The sequence below is a fragment of the Sus scrofa genome, chromosome 1 (assembly GCF_000003025.6).
Source record: "Sus scrofa isolate TJ Tabasco breed Duroc chromosome 1, Sscrofa11.1, whole genome shotgun sequence".
NCBI classification, from domain to species: Eukaryota; Metazoa; Chordata; class Mammalia; order Artiodactyla; family Suidae; genus Sus; species Sus scrofa.
In genome coordinates, this window is record NC_010443.5 from 131217639 (window position 1) to 131236392 (window position 18754).

The 18754-nt window shown below is 50.5% G+C and overlaps 1 long non-coding RNA gene across 3 annotated transcripts; it reads left to right on the top strand.

Moving 5' to 3' along the window:
- Window positions 901-17778, top strand: LOC110261466. Of its 3 annotated transcripts, none has more exons than XR_002345541.1 (4): window positions 901-1359; window positions 12506-12731; window positions 14431-14579; window positions 16821-17778. It is a non-coding gene; the product is annotated as an uncharacterized LOC110261466 (long non-coding RNA). The 3 variants fall into 3 exon arrangements; XR_002345540.1 differs by having other exon boundaries at window positions 12569-12731; window positions 14252-14579; XR_002345538.1 differs by having other exon boundaries at window positions 902-1359; window positions 12569-12731.

Sequence of the window (18754 nt, forward strand, 5' to 3'; positions counted from 1 at the left end):
AAGATTTTCTGTCTGGGCAAGTGCAACTCCATGCCAGGAATAAGGCTTGTGGAGCAGAATGTGGTTCTGGGCCTAAGAGAAATCCACGTCTCAAGAACAAGAAATGGAAACCACTGTGTGGTAACCGAGTTCCTGGAAGTCAACGACGGGAACTCTGACTTACGGCCTAGTGTTATCTCACACCATACTCTCCCCACAGTGTACCATGTGGCCTTGCTCGTGCTGTTTTCTCAGCTTAGATCCTCTCTCTCCATCTCTGCACCAACTAAATTCCCTTCAAAGCCCAGGTGAAACACCATCTCCTTTCTCCCCACACCCTTTCCTGAGCCCCGCTGTATGGGGCTAATTAACATTTATTAACCACATATTGTATGAGTTACAGGTGAGTATGGGCAGAGGCACGTGGTCCTGTGGGCACAAGATGAAGCAGGAGCCCTCAGCTCTTCAGTCTGAGTGGTTTTAAGTCCCTGAATCATGTAGCTGGCCATGGTGGCCTCACCATCCTGGCACATGTTCATTAGGAAGCGGAAAGTGTAAGATCCTGTACATGCTCCATACGGTCAGGCCACTCAAGATGGCTGTTCTCTTGCTTACTGTACATCCCTTGCTTGACCAGGCCCTGAGTCACTCACATGACTATCCAATCCTCTTAATTATAGAGCTTAATTAGCCCCTGGTAACGGATGACCATGCCTGACATCACTTCCCCTTATAAAGGGTAGCCTCCATCCCCAGGAGCAAAGATTTGCTGCCATGTCCTGTCTGATATTGCCCATGGTGGAGTGTTGCTTCATCACCCTTTGTGTAAGAGCCCCCGATCCAGTAAACCACTGATGTCTCTGTTGCTGTCTCTTGGGCTCTTTCTTCAGTCCCAGGCAACTAGTAAGTACAAGGCTTGCAGGCCTGTGGGATGCAGCCCAACACCCCACCCCACCCTGCTCTCAACCTGCAGCTTTTGGAGAGCAGTAGCTGCTTGACACATCTTTGTCCCTACCTCCTGCCTCAGGTGACACATAAAAGATACCAGAAAAGGATTCGTTGAGGGAGTCTGCCCTTCCATGCCTAAATTATCCAACCTGAGAAATGGTGAGGTTAAACCTTACCGGCTGAAAATGACTTAAAAGTGCCCAGAGAGTCTCTAAAGAAGCTGGGATCGGAGCGCCCCCTGTGACGTAAAGGGATTGGCAGAGTCTTGGGAGCTGCTGGGACACAGTCCCCAGCTGGGCACAGTGCGTTAAGGATTTGGTGTTGCGGCAGCTGCCTGCGATATAAGTAATCACTCACCGGCCATGGTTCTCAAAGACTGGGATGTGGGCCAGTCTCCCTCTTCCTGTGCATCAGAAAATCCACCTCCTCCAGGTGAGTTTCAGAGAGGGTAGGGAACTGCTGCCTGAACTGTGGAGGGATGGAAATGAATCTTGGCCAAGCACTTCCTGCCAGCATCTGGCTGCCTCCTCAACCCTGTAGAACCTGCCTGGAGAGAGATTGCTGGGCCCCAGACAGGGCAGCCTGAAGAACAGCAACCCCCCACCCCCGACCCCAGCTGATGCTGGGGGCTCTGTGCAGTGCAGAGACAAGAGGCTGGGCTCTGGGACAGGCCTGGTTCCCAATCCCAGTTCTGCCACCAGTGAGCCCAGTGGCTCTGGGTAAATAACCCCTCTGAGCCCACTTCCATGTTTGCAAATTAGGACAATGAGACCTACTTCACAGGTTGTTGAAACTAAATGTGGTATATGGTTTAGAGGTTAAGAATCTATCACTTACTGGCTGTGGGACTTTAGGTGGGTTATTAAGATGTTCTGAGTCTCTTGTCACCTCATCCTTAAAGGGGAAGTCATTGGAGCCGCCAGTTTAGAGGGTTGTTGTGAGGAGAATTTAATGCTTGACACAGGGCAGGTGCTCCGTGAATGTTGGCCTTTATCATTTTCTCTTTCGCACTGGTGAAGCAAGCACGGTGGTTCACTACCTCGATCACACTGGCTGCTGTGGGAGCCTGGATGAGAACGTGACTTCCCCCTCCATCCTAGTCCAGGGCTTCACATCAAGCCCCTGGCCAAAACCTTGCTGTGGCTGGTTCCCTGGGCCGGGCCCCAGCCTCCCAGAGTTGCTGGACAGTAAACAGCTCATCCCTGAGCCATGGATGCTGGCTTGGTTCCTTTCCAGAGGGCCTGGGGAGCCTCTCCAGTCAGTCTGTGGCTTTGTCACTTGTCCCTGCTAGAGTCTTCAGTAGGAGGTTCCCACTCCTTACGCCTGAGTTTCAATTCAGTGTCCAAGGGAGGGCACGCCCGCCCCCTGAGTCACTCAGGAGCAGAGTGTCATGGGACAGTGCAAGGAGCATTTTGGAGCCAGGGAGGAGGAAGAGGGCAGGCCTTGGCTCTGCCTCCCAGTTCTGACAGTGGGAGTGTGGTTAATATAAAGCAGGAGCCCCAGGGAGAATAAAGCCTGGGCTAAGTGGTGGGGAGGCTGAGGAGACAGGAGGTCAGGGAAAGGAGAAGGGGAGAGAGACCAAGATTTACAGAGCTGGGAGGCACTCCCTCTTTTCTACATTTTATAGATGAAGAAAATAATGCCCATTTTGCCCAAAGTTTGTTTGTAAGAAAATCTGGGACAATATTCTAGCCTCCTGAGTGCCCAGTTTTCTTTCTGGTATCCAGTGCTGCCCTCACCTTCTGCTTTGAACAGTTGGTGTCTGGCAGGACTTCTCCTTTCCCAAGACCAACATGGCTGCCTCACTGCCACACACCACCCAAGGTTGGAGCAGGAGGAGGCTAGGGTCAGACCTCTTACCCACCTTCCCTTGAAAGACCATTAGGATAATCCCATAATGCTTTGTACCTTTATATCCCCAGGCACCACTAGAAGCCTGAGCATCTAGGGCATCTTCATCCCCCAGGTTTTCACTCCCATATATCTCTGTAATTCCCCTCACCTGACTATTCCTCCAGTCCTTTAACCGTGTTCTCTGGAATTCACGGTTTATCATAGCAAAATCTCCCCCTATACGCAACCTTCTCTTTGAACATTACTGCACCTTCCTGCTCTAGTGGAAACCTCCCCGATCCCCAGAACATAACTTCCTTAGAGCCACTCCCTTATAAACACTTCAGCTGGACTCTCTTGACTCACGTTGATCCTACTTAACCCCCATACCCTACCTGCTACTTTTTCCTACATCCATCATATGAATGAGTCTGGAGCTTGGGGAGTCGTCCTTCTTGTTCTTGATAGCTACTTCTAGGACTTTTCTCCTTTCTCCTCACCCTGAAACATCATTTCCTTTGAAGGCATCAGAAAATCCATCTTCTCTAGGTGACTTTCACAGGAGTGGTAGATACTGCCATCACACCAAGTCAGCCACCACCCCTTGGAGTTGTAGAAATCGACCATACTCTAGGCCATTCTACTCATTCGCAGAATATTCTAGTGCCTGGCTCACGTTCTTCCTCTCTGCCACCCCATTATCATTATTTTTTGAGACCTTGGCATTCATTCTTGCATTAAAGTATTTTGAGCCCTAATTATGTGCCAGGTGTTATTCTTAAGAATTGAGGATATAGGAGTAAACCAGAAGAAAAAAATTCCCAGCCCTCAAGGTTCTTAGGTTCCCATGGGAGCAAGGGTAATTAACAAATAAGTCAGTACTGGATACAATAATGTTAGGGATGCTATGAAAAAGAAGAAGGTGGGTGAAGGAGTAGTGGCGGAGCATGAGGAGCTCTCTTAGACACAGTGGGCAGGGAAGGACCTCTAGGTAGAAGACCCACCCCACGCTCACCACTGGTGGTCTTTGACCTCCTCTCCATCCAGTCTTCTTCCCACTTCTGCCACCCATTCCCATGGTCATAGCCTATAATTTGACACTTTTGAACCCCCTCCTCTGACCACCACTTTCTGTTTTTAGCTCATTTACTCTATCACCACCATTTTATTCTTTGTCCCCTTGGGGACTGCCAATCCACTGGACCCACTCTCTTTCACCATCTATCAGTCCCTTGATCTCCTATTGAGATCCTTCTCCAAATTAAGCTTGTGGTCTGTGACAATAATTGACCTTTTGCACAGGCCCTCTACTTTTGTGGCTCTTTCCCTTCAGTTGGACTCTCCTGACACATGTTGACCTTGTTTAACCCCCACGCCCTTCCTACTCTGCACCTGCGCTGAGTAGCTGAACATCATGGGAAAAAATTCACAGCCACACTGACTAGCCACACTTTACATTTCTGACCACAAACCTCAAATGGGCACTAGCTTGCCCAGGAATCCTGCTGTTTCTCTACTAGATTCACTTCCCCACTTTCCGGATATGTTTCACACCTCCTCTCTTCTCCAACCCTCAGCATCTCCCCTTTGTTTCCCTGCTGTCAGCTAATGACCTTTGCTGCTTATGTCCCTGGGAAAATCCATGCAATTGTATGAAAAGTACTTGTCTTCTCACCAGCAGCTCTTCCCAGGTGCCTGCAATTGCACCCTAGTCCCCACCTTCCTTTCTTACAGTGGATGGCATCCCCCTCCAATTCCTGGTCAGCCCCTCTGCTTGTGCATCAAATTCCAGCTCCTTCACTCACTCCAGGACTTTGTCCCAAATCATCCTTTCCCTTCCTGCACTATCCAGCTGCTCCTCTCCACCAGATTGTTCCCTTCAGCAGATAAACATGCTGTCATCTCTCTCATCCTAAAAAGCAAACCCTCCTTTGAACCTACCCCATCGCCGGCTTCTGTCCCATTCCCTCCTAACCCACTCCAGCCAAGTATTTGTCTTTGCCACTCCACTTGAAACTACACTTGTTCAAGTCGCCAATGACCTCCTTGTTGGCACATCCAGAAGTGTTTCCTGTCATCTTATTCAACCTCTCAGCAGCATTTGCATAGAGAGAAATCACTCTTCCTTGACACACAGCCTCCATTTGGAGTCCAGGACCCCACACTCCTCTGGTTTCCTCCTACCTCGGCAGTAGCTCTTTCTTGAGCTCCTTCACTGGCTTCTCCTCATCTTGACCTCTGAATAGTAACATGGGGATGACTTTCCTATTTACAGTCTCTGCCTACTTAGATCCTGTCATGGTTGTGACTTTCAGTGCCATCCAGAGGTTGGAATATTTGAGAGGCAATGGGAACAGAGTAGAGAACAAAACAGCAGCTCCACCTCTGGAGCCCCTGCCTGGGTGTGAACCCCTGCTTCACCCCATGGGCTGTGAGACCTTGTGGTTAAAGAATCCTCTGGGAGTTCCCATAGTGGCACAGCGGTAACGAGAACCCGATTAGTATCCACGAGGACATGAATTTCATCCCTGGCCCTGCTCAGTGCGTTATGGATCTGGCGATGCCATGAGATATGGTGTAGGTCGCAGATGCCACTCAGATCTGGTGTGGTATAGGCTGGCAGCTGCAGCTCCAATTTGACCCCTGGCCTAGGACCCTCCATATGCTGTAAGTGCGCCCCCCCCCCAAAAAAATAGGCAAAACAAAAACAAAAAGAAGGCTTGGAGAGCCATGCACTGGCCACTGTCAGCTGCATTTGTGTGACCCTGGTCTAGGCCTGTGCAAAACTGGTCACCACAGCAGCCTCTGGAACCAGAGGTGAGGCCGAGGGGGTCTGAGGTGGTGCACAAGATGTGCCCAATATAGACAGGGATAATTGTAGAACTCTCCTCAAAGGACTGCTGGCCCTTAGCATGTGGCCATTGATATGATGGTGACTCTGATCCTCACATCTCCCCTGCCTAGAGGATACCTCAGAGGCCCGTCATGTTCAAAACAGAGTTCTGATTCTCTGCCCCTCCCCCAACCCAACTCCTCCTCCAGTCTTCCCCACTGTAGTTCAATGGCCTGGATTCATCTCTTTCCCCCACCCCTCACATCCAATCCATTATCAAACTCCCGCTTCTAAATATACCCCAGTCTGACCTCCTCATAAACTTCTATCACAAAGAGACCCGTCCAGGCCAAGTCCACATCCCCCCTGGCCTGGCCCATGACAGTAGCCTCTCAGCTGTCTCCAGCCTCTCCTCTTCCTTACAGTTGATGCTCCCACAGCAGACCAGGTGATAATGTTACTCCCTGATTAAAGCAGCCCTCCAATAACGTCCTGGTATCACTTTTTTCTTTTATTGAAATATATTTGATTTATAGGTATACAGCAAAATGATTCAGATATATATATATCATAATATATATAATGATTATATAATTTATATGTAATATAAAGATTATTATATATAATATGTATATTATATATACATATAAAAATATATGGACTTTTCAGATTCTTTTCTCTGATAGCTTATTAGAGAATATTGCGTATAGTTCCCTATAGGTCCTTGTTGGTTATCTATTTTATAATAGTAGTATGTTATTTTTAAAATAATAGCTTTATTGGGATAAAATTCACATACCATTTAATTCATTCATTTAGAGGATAAAGTTTATGAAGTTTCCTATGGTCTAATGTTTAGGATTCAGCACTTTTACCACTTCCACCCAGGTTCAATCCCTGGTCTAGGAATTGAGATCCCACATCAAGCGGCTGCACGGCAGCCAAAAAAACAAAAATAAATCAATAGCCCTGTGTAGGCAGGATCACCTTGGGCCTCCTCATCTAGGCCCCTCTTCTCAGGAATTCATAGTTCCTTCATGGGGCGTTGCCTCCATACACCTGAGGGCACACAGTAATCAGTGGTGACGCTCAGCCAGAGCTCTGTGCCTGTGGCCACGTGGCACCGCTGCAAACGGGCCAAGCCCAAGTCTGGAGTTCACAGTGGACTCCTGGCACTGGCATCAGCCAGGGTGGTTGGCATCAGCTCTGCCCTCTTAGGGGTGTCAGGTTACTCAGGAGCCTAGACACTGAAGCTTGTCTGGTGCCCACCCAGCCCACACCCTCACCTCCTCCAGGCCTGGCTGCCCCCCTGCAGCTGTCCTCATCCTGAGCAAGAGGGGAGACCAAATCTGTGGCTTTTGCAGGGCCCTTTCTGTGCCTCCTCCCCACATCTGACTCAGGGCTTTCTGTAGAGGGGTAGCTCTGTTTCCTTTCAAGCCTCCTTTGCCAAGTCACCCTCCCTTTTCTTATCCTGGGTGGGGGGAGTTGGCTCTGAGGGGGAGCTGGGCTTTTTCTGCAAAGTGGAGGCCACCAAAGCCCCAAGCTGCAGGCCATAAGGCCTCCCAGGGAAAGTGTTGAATTGGAGCAATTTGCCTGGGGTTGGAAGTGAGATAAGCCAGAGCACTGGGCCCTGTCACCGCCTGTGCCTGTCAGACCCGGCCTTCCCATCCCTCTGTCTCCCAAGCCTCTGGACCCAAGTGAACATCCTTTGGCAGGTCTTGGGGCGGAACACTTCGTGTGGCACCAGCCAGATGGCCCCCTGGGATTTGGGTGCATGCCCAGTGGCCAGGGGGGGCAGCGGCAGTGGGCAGGCTGCTAGTGATGGGCTGAGCCTCTGGATGCCCCCTCCCCGCCCATCCTAGGGAAATGTCTCAGCAAGAAAGCTCCCACGTTTTTTGCTTCATTGCTTCAGAGTGAGTAGTGTTCTGAGGTGGTCCTTGAACACATTTGTCTGGCCCAGAGGGCAGCTGGGTATCTGCCCAGGCTCTGTGGCAATGTGCCCTTTGCTTGGCTAGACAGAGAACAGAGCCTGCCAGAGTCTAGCATCGTGGGTTCAAGGCTGTCTTGACCAGCAGAGGCCTGGCTCTGCCAAATCTCACTTCCTCTTGTTCCTTCCTGTCCTTCCCACTCACCTCTCACTCTCAACCCGCCCTCTACCTCAGGGATGCAGTCAGTAAAGAGGCCATCAGCTTCTTCCAGAAGTCAGTGGAGTGGAGCCAGGGAAGGGCTGAGAGGCCCTGTGGAGAGGGTCTGTGGTCACCTCCCAAATGGAGTCTCTGCCTTCAGCTTTAGCGGGTAGAAGTTAATGAGGTCAGCCAGAGCGCTCTCTGTGGCAGGACCAGGTCAGAGGGCTGCAAGACCCTCCCACGCCACCCCCAGCAGCTGGACCAAGGCTGAGACGCCTCTCCCAGGGGCCTCAGGCCTGGGGCCTCTCAGGTTCCCTGGGAGGGAGGGGGCTGCTGCAGAGCCAGCTGCAGCTGTGGGAAACCACACACCGCAGCCTGCAGGTGCAAGGGGCCTGGGGGAAGGGGAGAGGATTAATTAACCATTTCTTGGGAGCGGGCTCTCTCCATTCTTTCCATTCCCAGACTGTGGCTTCCATAAGATGCTGGGTAGCACACTCAGCAGTGTAGGGTGTATCCATGACCAAAGAAAAGATCAAGGGTTTGTGATCCAGGGAGGCAGAAGACAAGGTCTCCCCCACCCCCACCAGAAGCCCTGCAGGGAGAGGCTAGGGGACTGTCACTGACTCTTGGCCAGCTTTGGAGGTCACTAAGAATCCTTGGGCAGTCCTGTCCCTTTTCAGGTCTGGTTACCCATTCCCTGGAGCAATTCTATGTCATGGGACCCTGCCTAGGGGAAGTGCATGGGACCCTCATCCTCAGGGCTGGCACCCGGTCTGCTCACTAAGGACCCTCAAAGGGTCCCTCAGGGAGCAGCAGGCCAGGCCTCAGAGGAGGGGCTGGTGGCTGTGCAGGCTTGCTCCGACTCAGCTTGGAGCCTCGGGTGGTAACTATCAATGTCGAGTAAATCAGGGCTTGGACGCTAAACCAGGGCTGCTCTAGGTTTCCAGGGGCTGGAAGCCATTCATGGGAGAACTTTCACACAGTCCCTGGAAAGGCTCCTTTCAGCTAGAACCTACCCCCAGAGCTTATCGTGGTGCTTCCAGCTGCCCATCTACCTGCCTGCCTGCCCAGGGTGGTCTGACTTCTCTACCTGCCAGTACCCCCAGCCCTCAGTGCAGCACCCACCGAGAGCCGTCTCCTGGCTGGAGGTGCAGGACCCTATGGGAGAGGCTAGTCTTGCCTGTGCCTTAGTTCCTGCTTCTTATTCTTCCCAGGATAATGCATAACTCACCCCTGGATTCTCTTGATCTTTCCTAAATGTGAGAAAGGTGACGTTTGCTAGGAGAAACTGAGTTTATTCTGTACACATGCCTGAGAGCCCACTGCTTGGCCAGCTGTACTAGTTTGGAAAGTAGAGACATTCTCACCCTGGGGGAGCTCATAGTCTGGCGGGATAAACATTCACACTCTATGCAGAGAGAGAGAGAGATCTCTTCAAGGGAAGGCACTAAGTTCTACAGGGACAGAAGAGGGGCTGATGATAATAGATGTCTGTAGAGACCTCACAAATGATATACAAAATGTTACACACAGGGCTGGCTATTTCAAATGAAGGGGAAAGTGTGTAAGGCAAGGTGCTGAGGGTGGAATTGGGGAAGGTAAGAATATGAGTCACAACACAGGGCCTTAGTGAACTGATTGACCAAGGGCTTTCCGGAATTCACAGCAGGGTCACTTCTCACAGGGGTAATCGGGGAAGGCTTCCAGAAAGAAGTAGTATTTGAACTAGGGGGAATGTTAATAGCTAGACCTGGGCCTGGGTGGGTGGGTGCGGGGGTGTTTGGTGCCAAAGCAGAGACTCTGGCATGCCTCTTCCTTCTGGATGAAACACCTGAGGGAAAACTGAACAACAAGCAGGATGAAAGAGTCTCCAGAAATACTAAAGTAAGGGAATTGTCTCTACTGCTTTTCCTCTGGCTCCACTTTCTTAGGAGGGAAGGGGTAGTTGCCCATCAATTTCTGATCTTATAAATTTTCCTCATCTTATCTTTCCATCCTCAGCTCCCCTCTCTTTGCCCTACAGGGACTGTCCACTACAACTTTGGTAAAATAAAAACATATAGATGTTTGGTCTTGGTTCCCCTTTCCTGGTACAGAGCTTAAAACGCCTGTCATTTCCTGAGTAATAGGAGTGTCTTGTTATTCACAACATGCCCATTCCACCACACCTGAGTTTATGCTAATGAGGTGACTGGTGGTAAGTCCTTAGGTAGTTTGAAGGAAGGGGCTGACCTTGCAGGAAAGAAAGTGGGAAATTCCATCTCCACTCCACTCCTGACCTCTGGGGAGAGGAGGGAAACTAGAGGAGTTCAGTCATGTGAACTTAATCAACCATAAGTGGTCAGTGCTTTGATCAACCCAAAGCATGAACCCCCACATTAAAAACCCTGGACACTAAAATTCAGAGAAGCTTCCTGTTTGTTGAACATGTTGATGTTCACCCAGTGAGGTGACACATGTGGTCCGTGAGGAGAGGCCATGGGAGCTCTGTATTCTGTCCCCCAGACCCTCCCTATTACGTCTCTTTACCTTGGTGGTTCTAGAGTTGTATTTTATAATAAAATTCTAGTTGTAAGTGTAGCACACTTAGTGAGTTCCATGAACCATTCCAGGAGGTTATTCAACCCCAAAAGGCTAAATGGGAACCATTGTGTGAATTCGTAGCCAAGTCAGACAGACGTGGCCCAGGGACCATATGTGCATCTGTCATCCATAAAGGCAAAGTCTTCCTTGTGGGCGCTGAAGCTAAGTCTGGGTAGTCAGTGTCAGAACACACCCTGAACTGAACTGCAAGACTCTGGCTGGTGTCAGTGATGTGTCAGAACACACAACCAAAGAGGCCTCCTTATAACCTCCCCTACAAATCGCATGCATTCCTAACTTGTCCTCCTGTCTGAAATGTCTCTCTCACCTCCCACATCCACTAGTCCATTAGTCTCCATTTCCCCCAATCCTGTCTTTCCTTCAACGCCCACCTCCTTCACAGCTTGGTGCTGGAGATGTTGACCTGCAGCCTTTCCTCATTTGCAGAGATCTGGCCCTCCTGCCAGGTAGCATGTTTGGGGGAGAGGGGTTTGATGCTGGGAGGCGGCCCCAGGCAAAGAGCTTCTCATTAAATGCTCCTGGACAAAGAGAAGGCGAGGGCGACCTGCGAATGAGGAAGGCTGGCTGAGCACGCCTTGAAGACGCAGCCTCGACTGCAGGTCTTTCTCCCTCTCTCCTTCCTGTTTCCGTGAGAAGCAATGTCTTGGGGTCAGCAGGGGTAGGGGGGAACCCCGGTTCCATAGTTCCTGGCACCACAGGCCATGATGATAAACAGAGGGTTTTGGCATCTTTGTAGTAATGGGCAGTGTTCGCTCAACAAACACACACCTTCTTATGCCTGTACACTTGTGTGCAGACACACACGCACATACACACACACAGGCAAGAGCATGTCAAGCCCATGTCTGCACTGCTCCGGGCTGCAGTTGGGAACTACCATGCGTCGGCTTGGTCTGGCCCTGTTCCTCTTCTCTTCCTTTGCTTTTTTGCCAACATTGGTCTTGGCAGCTCTCAACCCTGCAGACTAGAGACCAACAGAGGCCAGTGTGTTCCCCTCTCCTCCACCCTTTAGCCTCCCTTTCACCCCACACACTACCCTGTGCTGAAGCTATCTCTGAGGGCCTAGGGTTGGGTGTCCTCTTTAAACAGCTCAGGAGTTCCCTGGTGGCCCAGTAGTTAAGGATCCAGCATTGTCACTGTTGAGACGTGGGCTTGATCCCTGGCCTGGGAAATTCTGCATGGTGTGGGCACGGCCAAAACAAAACCAAAAAATATTAAATAGCTCAGTTTAAGCTATGAGTGTGACCTGGTGGGAGGCCAGAGAGCAGTTCAATTGGCTCCCCCACTGGGCTGGAGGATGAGCAGGTAGGAAGAGTATGGGAGCTAAACCGACTCTTCTCTCAGGGGTTGCTGAGGCCTGGGAGGCAAACATGGAGGGTTTGCAGAATGTGACCCAGAAGGCATTCGGGAAGTCCAAAGCCTTCTACAACCTCGCTGCCCATAGGGACCTGGTCTGAGTTACCAGGCCTAGATCTGGCTTCAGAAAAAGCAGGAAGCTCGGGAGTTCCCACAGTGGCCCAGCAGTAATGAACCTGACTAGTATCCATGAGGATGAAGTTTTGATCCCTGGCCTCACTCAGTGGGTTAAGGATCTGGCATTGCCATGAGCTGTGTGCAGGCCAGCAGCTGCAGCTCTGATTTGCCCCCCTAGCTTGGGAACTTCTAGCAACCCCAAAGCTACCTCAGAGCATGGAGTCTCACCCCCATCCGACTTCCATTACAAGGGAGGAGACTCAAGTCCACCTATGGCAAGTGACTTGTCCAGGGTCACACAGATTTTTCATGGCAGAATTAAGATCAGAGCTCTATGCTTTGACTTCCAATCCAGTGCTTTTTCTGCAAAGCCATGCCACTTATTATCTCCACTGAGTTTAGATTTCAGGATCTGGTGTTTGGGTCCTATTTTTAGAGACATCATTGGAAATTCTACCATAAAGGTCTTCATGAGAGTCAGCACCTTTTACCCCATCAAAGACCTTGCTTTACTTTTCATTGCCTCAAGCAACGCAACAGGGCTGGAGGGTGGGTAGAGGAGGGGAGGCAGGGTGAGGGGGCTGCTGGGCCATGTCTGCCTCTGCTGGGCTCCCAGCCTGGGCCCCGGGGGGGCTTGTCCAAACCGACCTGGGAAGCAGGTGTGGGCCCTCTGTCCCCAGAGCTTCTCAAAGAACAGTTTGTGCTGCAGGGGCTGTGGACAGACACCAGCACAACCCTGGAGCCTGCTGCAGCTGCTTCCTGTTGTCACCAGGCTCCCCGGCTGAGGGGCTGAGCCCCCTTGCACCTCCCTTGCCCCTGCCTGGCTCTCTCCACGTGGCCACCTGCCTCCGTGGGCCAGCCACGTCCTGTGGATACAGAGGAAGAGCAAGTTCAAGGAGTGTGAGCTCAGAGGAAGGAAGCGGCCCTGGGCCCAGGTACACTTCCAGCCTCATTCTCTGCTGGAACGGGATCCTGCGCCCTGCACGTGCGTGTTCACATCTGCTCTGTCTCTCCTTCCCTGTGGCGAAGACCTTGCCCACCTCCTCCCCATTCCCTGGGTTCCCTCGGCCTTGTCCACAGTGAGTTCCCCTGCCCCTGATCTGCCAAACTGGACTGTCCAGTATGAGAGTGTGGGTCCCAGGCTCACACGGCCTTGTTTTGTGGTTTGACATTTCGCTGGGGTTTGTTTCGTCTCTTAAGACTTTAAGACAGGAGAATCTGGATCCCTAACCACTGCCTCCTCCTTCAGACAAGATCCCTTGGCAGTGGCCCTGACCCTATTGCAGGGGCGCAATAAATCCATGCTGAGTGTCCCGACATCTCTGTCCTGGTTCCTGTGTAAATGGTAGTCACCACAGACTGGGGCGCGTAGGGAGGGGAAGGAGACAGACAGCTTGGGCTTCCCTGCCCGGAATTCTCTGCCTGGTAGTCACGATGTCTCCTTACAGGAAGCTGCTCAAGGCCTTGCCCCTCTCCCAGCTTGCTTCCAGAGTCCCCTCTGACTAATAATGGTCTGAGCGGGCCACCTCCTATCCACACAGAATTCCCCCACTGTGAATGACTGCATATGGAAGGCCAGGGAAATGGAGGAATGGTGGGTGCTGGCAAGGCAGCCCCTGCCCACCTCAGGGCACCTGCTCACAATACTCTCAGGAAGGGCCTGCCAGCCTCCAGCTCCTTACTTCATCTCCACTCTCAGGTGGGGCTTGGCTCATTGTCTCCAGGGGGTCTGAGAGGGGCTAGGCTAGAGGTGGCCTGAGCACTAACCCCAGACTCTCGGCCCAGCTCTCTTCCCCCCATTGTGAAATGGCCTTGGATGAGAGCCAGGCAGGAAGCGGCCCAGGCCGGCACCTCGGGTGTGAAGATGGGCCCCAAGGGAGGACTGAGGCTGCCGCTGAGCCCACCTGCTAGGAGACAGCCTGAGCTGCCTTGGCTAATCACCAGGGCCCTATGCCTCCCCTTGGGCTATGGGGATATTCAAAGGGCTGTGAAAAGCAGTGGAAAGTGCCTGGCCCCAAGGCTCAGGGCTTCCAGCCTCTACTCTGCCCATCTGAGCTTTGTGATCTTGGGCAAGTCACTTTCCCTCTCTGGGCCTCACTCAGTTGTCTTCCTCATGAACAACCAGAAGGTTAAGTGTCAGTCTAGAAAGATCTTGGAGGCCTCTTGCAGCTCAATAGTGTGACTCACTGAAGTCAGTGATTCATCGATGTCATTACCAGAACTTGGCTCTGGTCTGGTGGGGAGTCTGCTCCTTGTGTCTGTCTAGGTTTCCCCATATAAATCTGTGTCTGCTGGTCTCTCAGGGCAGTGGAGTGGGCTTCCCTGGACAATCAGGGATGAATGATGACTGAGGCCAAGAGAGTAATAACGTCTGTTACACTGGGGAGTTAGGACACCTGGGTAATTTGTATAGAAACTCTGGCTACATAATTTCCTGTCCTTTGCTTCCAAACAGGAAATTTTAAAAATTGGGACCCCTAATCAGGAATAAAGGTGCCCCTTCTCCACTCACTAAACTCTTGAAAGTCAGGAGAGGAGGAAGGCAGGAAGAGGAAGGGGTTCCTCACACCCCAGACCGCCAGTCTGCTGAGGGGACAGCTTGAGCAACAACACACCTGCTTTTCTTGGTCTCAGTTTCCCCCCATAGGATATGGGTGTGGCCACCCTCTCCATCCTGAGGTTCATCGAGGAAGGAAACCATCAATGAGAAGGGGGAGCCTGTTAGAGTTCACATGTGTTTCATGAGGGCCACCACTCACTTCTGTACACAGCCACCCTTCCAGGTACGTGGGGCCAGGGTGCCCATGGGGTGTGGTCTGTCGGGTCCTAGGAATTCCTTTGATGCTCCCCAAAGCCATAGCGCCTGACACCTACCACTGGAGTCTTCTCTTTGTTTAATATTGCCTAAATTGCCTCCCAAACTGGAGTGGGTGGGTGTGACGTACCTGACCATCTGTCATGAACATGTTGCATGATTTAGCTACCAGGTGGGTGGCCTCTGCACAGCTAGCTGAGGTTAGTGAGAGACTGGGGTTTTGGTGGGGGAGGAGGGGAGGATGTTTGGAGGACTGAGCATTTGTACTCCAGGTACTGCTTGAAGAGAAGGGGAAAATAACAATGAAACCCAGCTTTTCTGTGCATGCTTTCTCACATACGACTCCACCAAAGCAGCGTGCGTGAAGAGTCCCATTTTACAGTTGAGGAAATGAAGCTCCTGGGCATTAAAGAAGTGACTTTTGGGAGTTCCTGTCATAGCTCAGCAGAAATGAATCCGACTGGCATCCACGAGATGTAGGTTTGATCCCTAGCCTCGTTCAGTGGGTTAAGGATCCAGCGTTGCCGTGAGCTGTGGTGTAGGTCGAAGACGTGGCTTGGATCCAGCGTTGCTGTGGTTCTGGCATAGTCTGGTGGCTAGAGCTCCAGTTAGACCCCTAGCCTGAGAACCTCCATATGCTGTGAGTGCGGCCCTAAAGAGACGAAAAGAAAAAAAAAAGTGACTTTCCTTCAGAAACACAGCCAGAGAGGCTGAGCTGGGTCTAGAGTCCAAGGATTGAGGATGCAGGAGGCAGGATTTTGCCACTGGGTGGGAGTGGGGGGAGGGTGGGAAGGGGGCAGGTGTGTGAGGTACAGATCCACACCAAGTGAGGGTGGGCAAGAGGCAGAGACCCGGGCTTTTTCTTTTTTTTCTCTTCTTTTTTTTCAGCCGTCCCATGGCATATGGAGTTCCTGAGCCAAGGATCAGATCCCAGCCACAGTTGTGACCTTTACCACAGCTGTAGCAGTGATGGCTCCTTTAACCTACTGTGCCAGGCTGGGAGTCAAACGCGCATCCTGGCACTGCAGAGACACTGTCTAACCCGTTGCACCACAGCAGGAACTTCTCAGGTTTTTCTACTGTGCCAAGAGCTGGCCTCCTTTCAGACTTTCCTCCCTCTCACCATCTTCTACCCTCTTCCCACCACCTTTGTGGACATCTGAAAGCCCTGCTCCAGCCTGTGCTGCCCTCATGTTGCACTCATTTGCCTGTTCTTCCCGTCAGAGACAGTGCAGCAAAGCCACTGGCTCTGAAGTCAGTTGGCCCAGGTTCAAATCTCCACTCCTCCTCTTCCTAGGGGTATAACCAAGGCACATCTTTCCACCTCCTGGTGCCTCAGGGTCTTCAGCCAGAAAATGGATGTCAAACAACACTCAGCTCTCAGGACTGTTGCAGGGGTTCGAGAGAGAATATACTTAAAGCAACCAGAAGTGAGCCTGGCACTAGTGATTTCTCAGTAGATATAGGCCAAATGTTGCCTGAGAAAAAAAGAAGTTGGAACTCTAAAGCGGACTTGGTCCAGTTCCTGATGCCAGCACCTAGGATGGTACCTGGTGTGAGCAGGTGCTCATTCAGTTCATGTTCAGTGACTGAATGGAGGATAATATCCATTACTACAAAACTGCCAGCCTCAGCAGAAGTGACTTTGAAAAATAATGATCACATCTTGTATATTTTTATGGTCTAAGGTGATGGGACAAGATCTGGGAAGGCTAGGGCTGCCTCTGGCTGCACTTGTGTGGTGAGGTCAGGGCGTCCCCTGCCGGCCTCAGGGAGCACTGCAGGCAGGGACCAGAGAGGCTGCTCCCACCCCCAAGCTACCAGCCTGGAGGGAGGACCTGGTGGCATTGCTTACTTACCCTACCTGGCCCTGAGCAAAGGGAAAACCACTGGCACTTATGGGCTCTGGAAAGTTCCCTAGAGCTCTCAGGTGGGTCTGAGGGGAGAGAAGTAGTAGCTCTTAGAAATTTGGAAGTGATTTCAACAATCTAGTCTAAATTCTTAACATAATGATAAATTTTTTTTTTTTTTTTTAAATCTACTGAGCACTTACCATGAGCCTTTTACATGGATTATCTCACTGAAACCTGAGAACAATCCTTTCGGGTAGATGCTATACAGTACTCTGTTTAAGGTCCCATAAACAGGGATCAGTGGCAAACCCAGGCCCCCTGACCCCCAATACAGTGCTCTCATACTGTCTCTCCAGGACACTAAATCCAGGACTACATTATGGGGATTCAGATGCGGGCAGGAGTCCCAGGAGGTTTGAGTTTCCCAAGAAGATGCACAGTGAACACTTGTTGATTGACTGACTGATGGTAAGAATAAAGAAGTGTGTCTCATTGGATTCAGTCCACGGAGTATGTTGCCACAACCATAAAGAGGTTATTCACACTCTGGGCACCTAGACTTCTAGGACACACCCTCATTTTCCTCTGGCCAGCCCTCTGCCTCCTCCAGGCTAATGACCTCCCACAGACTCAGGAGGACTCCAGGCTTTATTTAGGACCTCACTTCCGATACTCTGCACTCAAATCCATCCAATGCTATTTCCTGCTGTGTTTTGCTGATACTCTCCCTCCTTCATCCTGAACTGACCTTAAAGTCAGCACACTGGGGCTACAGTGAGGCAGGTCAGAACCTTCAGGACACAGTGAAGGAAGGACTTGAATTCATCTCTATTTCACCCATGACAAAACTGAGGCACCAAAGGACTTAAGTAAATTTGGAATAAATGAAAAAAAAAATTGTGGATATTTCCAATGGAAAACTTTGCAGTGTTTAGGACATATCCTTCTGTGCAATCTGATTAGAGCTTTTCATTGCCTTTGAGCTTGTTTGCAACTCTAAGTTGCAGAGAATTGATGGCACAGCAATGCTTCCTGTCTATGGATACGCAAATAAATGCTGTTTGTTCCAAGGACAACACTCTCCTTTTGTGGAAAAGTCAATTTGCTTCCATTTACAAGTTGATTTCAACATTCCTGTCCTAGAACTGCATCTGTTCTTTGGATTCTCCATTGAATGGTTTGTAATATATCCCTGGTTCCCTTCTTAATGATAAGGTAAACAGATCTTGAGTATGTGTATGAGGGTCATGATTTCATCTTTTAATTTTATTTATTGTTTTAAAAAATTATTTTTGCCACACCCAAATTCCCAGGCCGCTGCAGTGACAATGCTGAGTCCTTGACCTGCTGAACTGGGGAACTGCTATTTTTTAAAATTATTTTTTACCAGGGGTAATAGGTTATTTGCCTGCAGTCTCACAAGGAGAGGTAGGCCTAGAATTTGAACCCAGCAGCTAGGATGCAGCATGCATGTTTATAACCACCACCCGATGTTCCAGGTGCTTGCAAAGCCTGATTGCATGAGAGTGGCTGCAGCTGTAAGTTAATCAGTCCTAGCCTAAATAAGACCCTTGATCCTAACTCAAACCCTAGCCCCGATTAAAAGCTAATAAACTAAATAGTACTCTAAGGAAAGGATATATGGTACCATAGCATTCGGGAGAGACAGCTTTAGGTGGTACAAGCAAGACACTCCAGCTGAGGGGCACTGGGTGGTGTTCTTTATCTTTCCCAGGACCTCTGTGGCCTCACCGCACTTAGCCTCAACTAGATACCTAGACTCTTGTGTTTCTTGCTGAGGGCTTCTGCGTGGTCCTTGGTGCTGTGCAGGCCTTTGCTAAAGGCCTGGATGTGGGAAGGGCTTTGGGAGCTGGTTTTCACTCCCCACATCACCTGGAGTCAGAGGGAGTTGGAAGGTATCCATGGCCTGTGTGCCCTAGATCCAGTGGCCTGGCCTCCTGCTTTATTTGTGCTTCTGCACTCAGGGCTGAAAGCCACCAACCTTGTCACAATGTAGGATTTGGGGTGTTTGACAACATTAGAATGCATCTGTGTTTTATTAATGTGGATTCTCCATTTCGTCATTCACTGAGCTACCTTTATTTCTGACTGGTTACAAACAATCCCATCTTTTTTCTCATTGGGGAATTTTCAGGTACATATTTTTATAAATTGGTCCACTTTGTTACTGCTTTCAGTCATTGCTTTTAATTTTTAAATAAAAAAATTTAATTTTGCCACATTATTTTGTTTCATAGTTCTTATTTCTATCATCCTTTTATTTAATTTT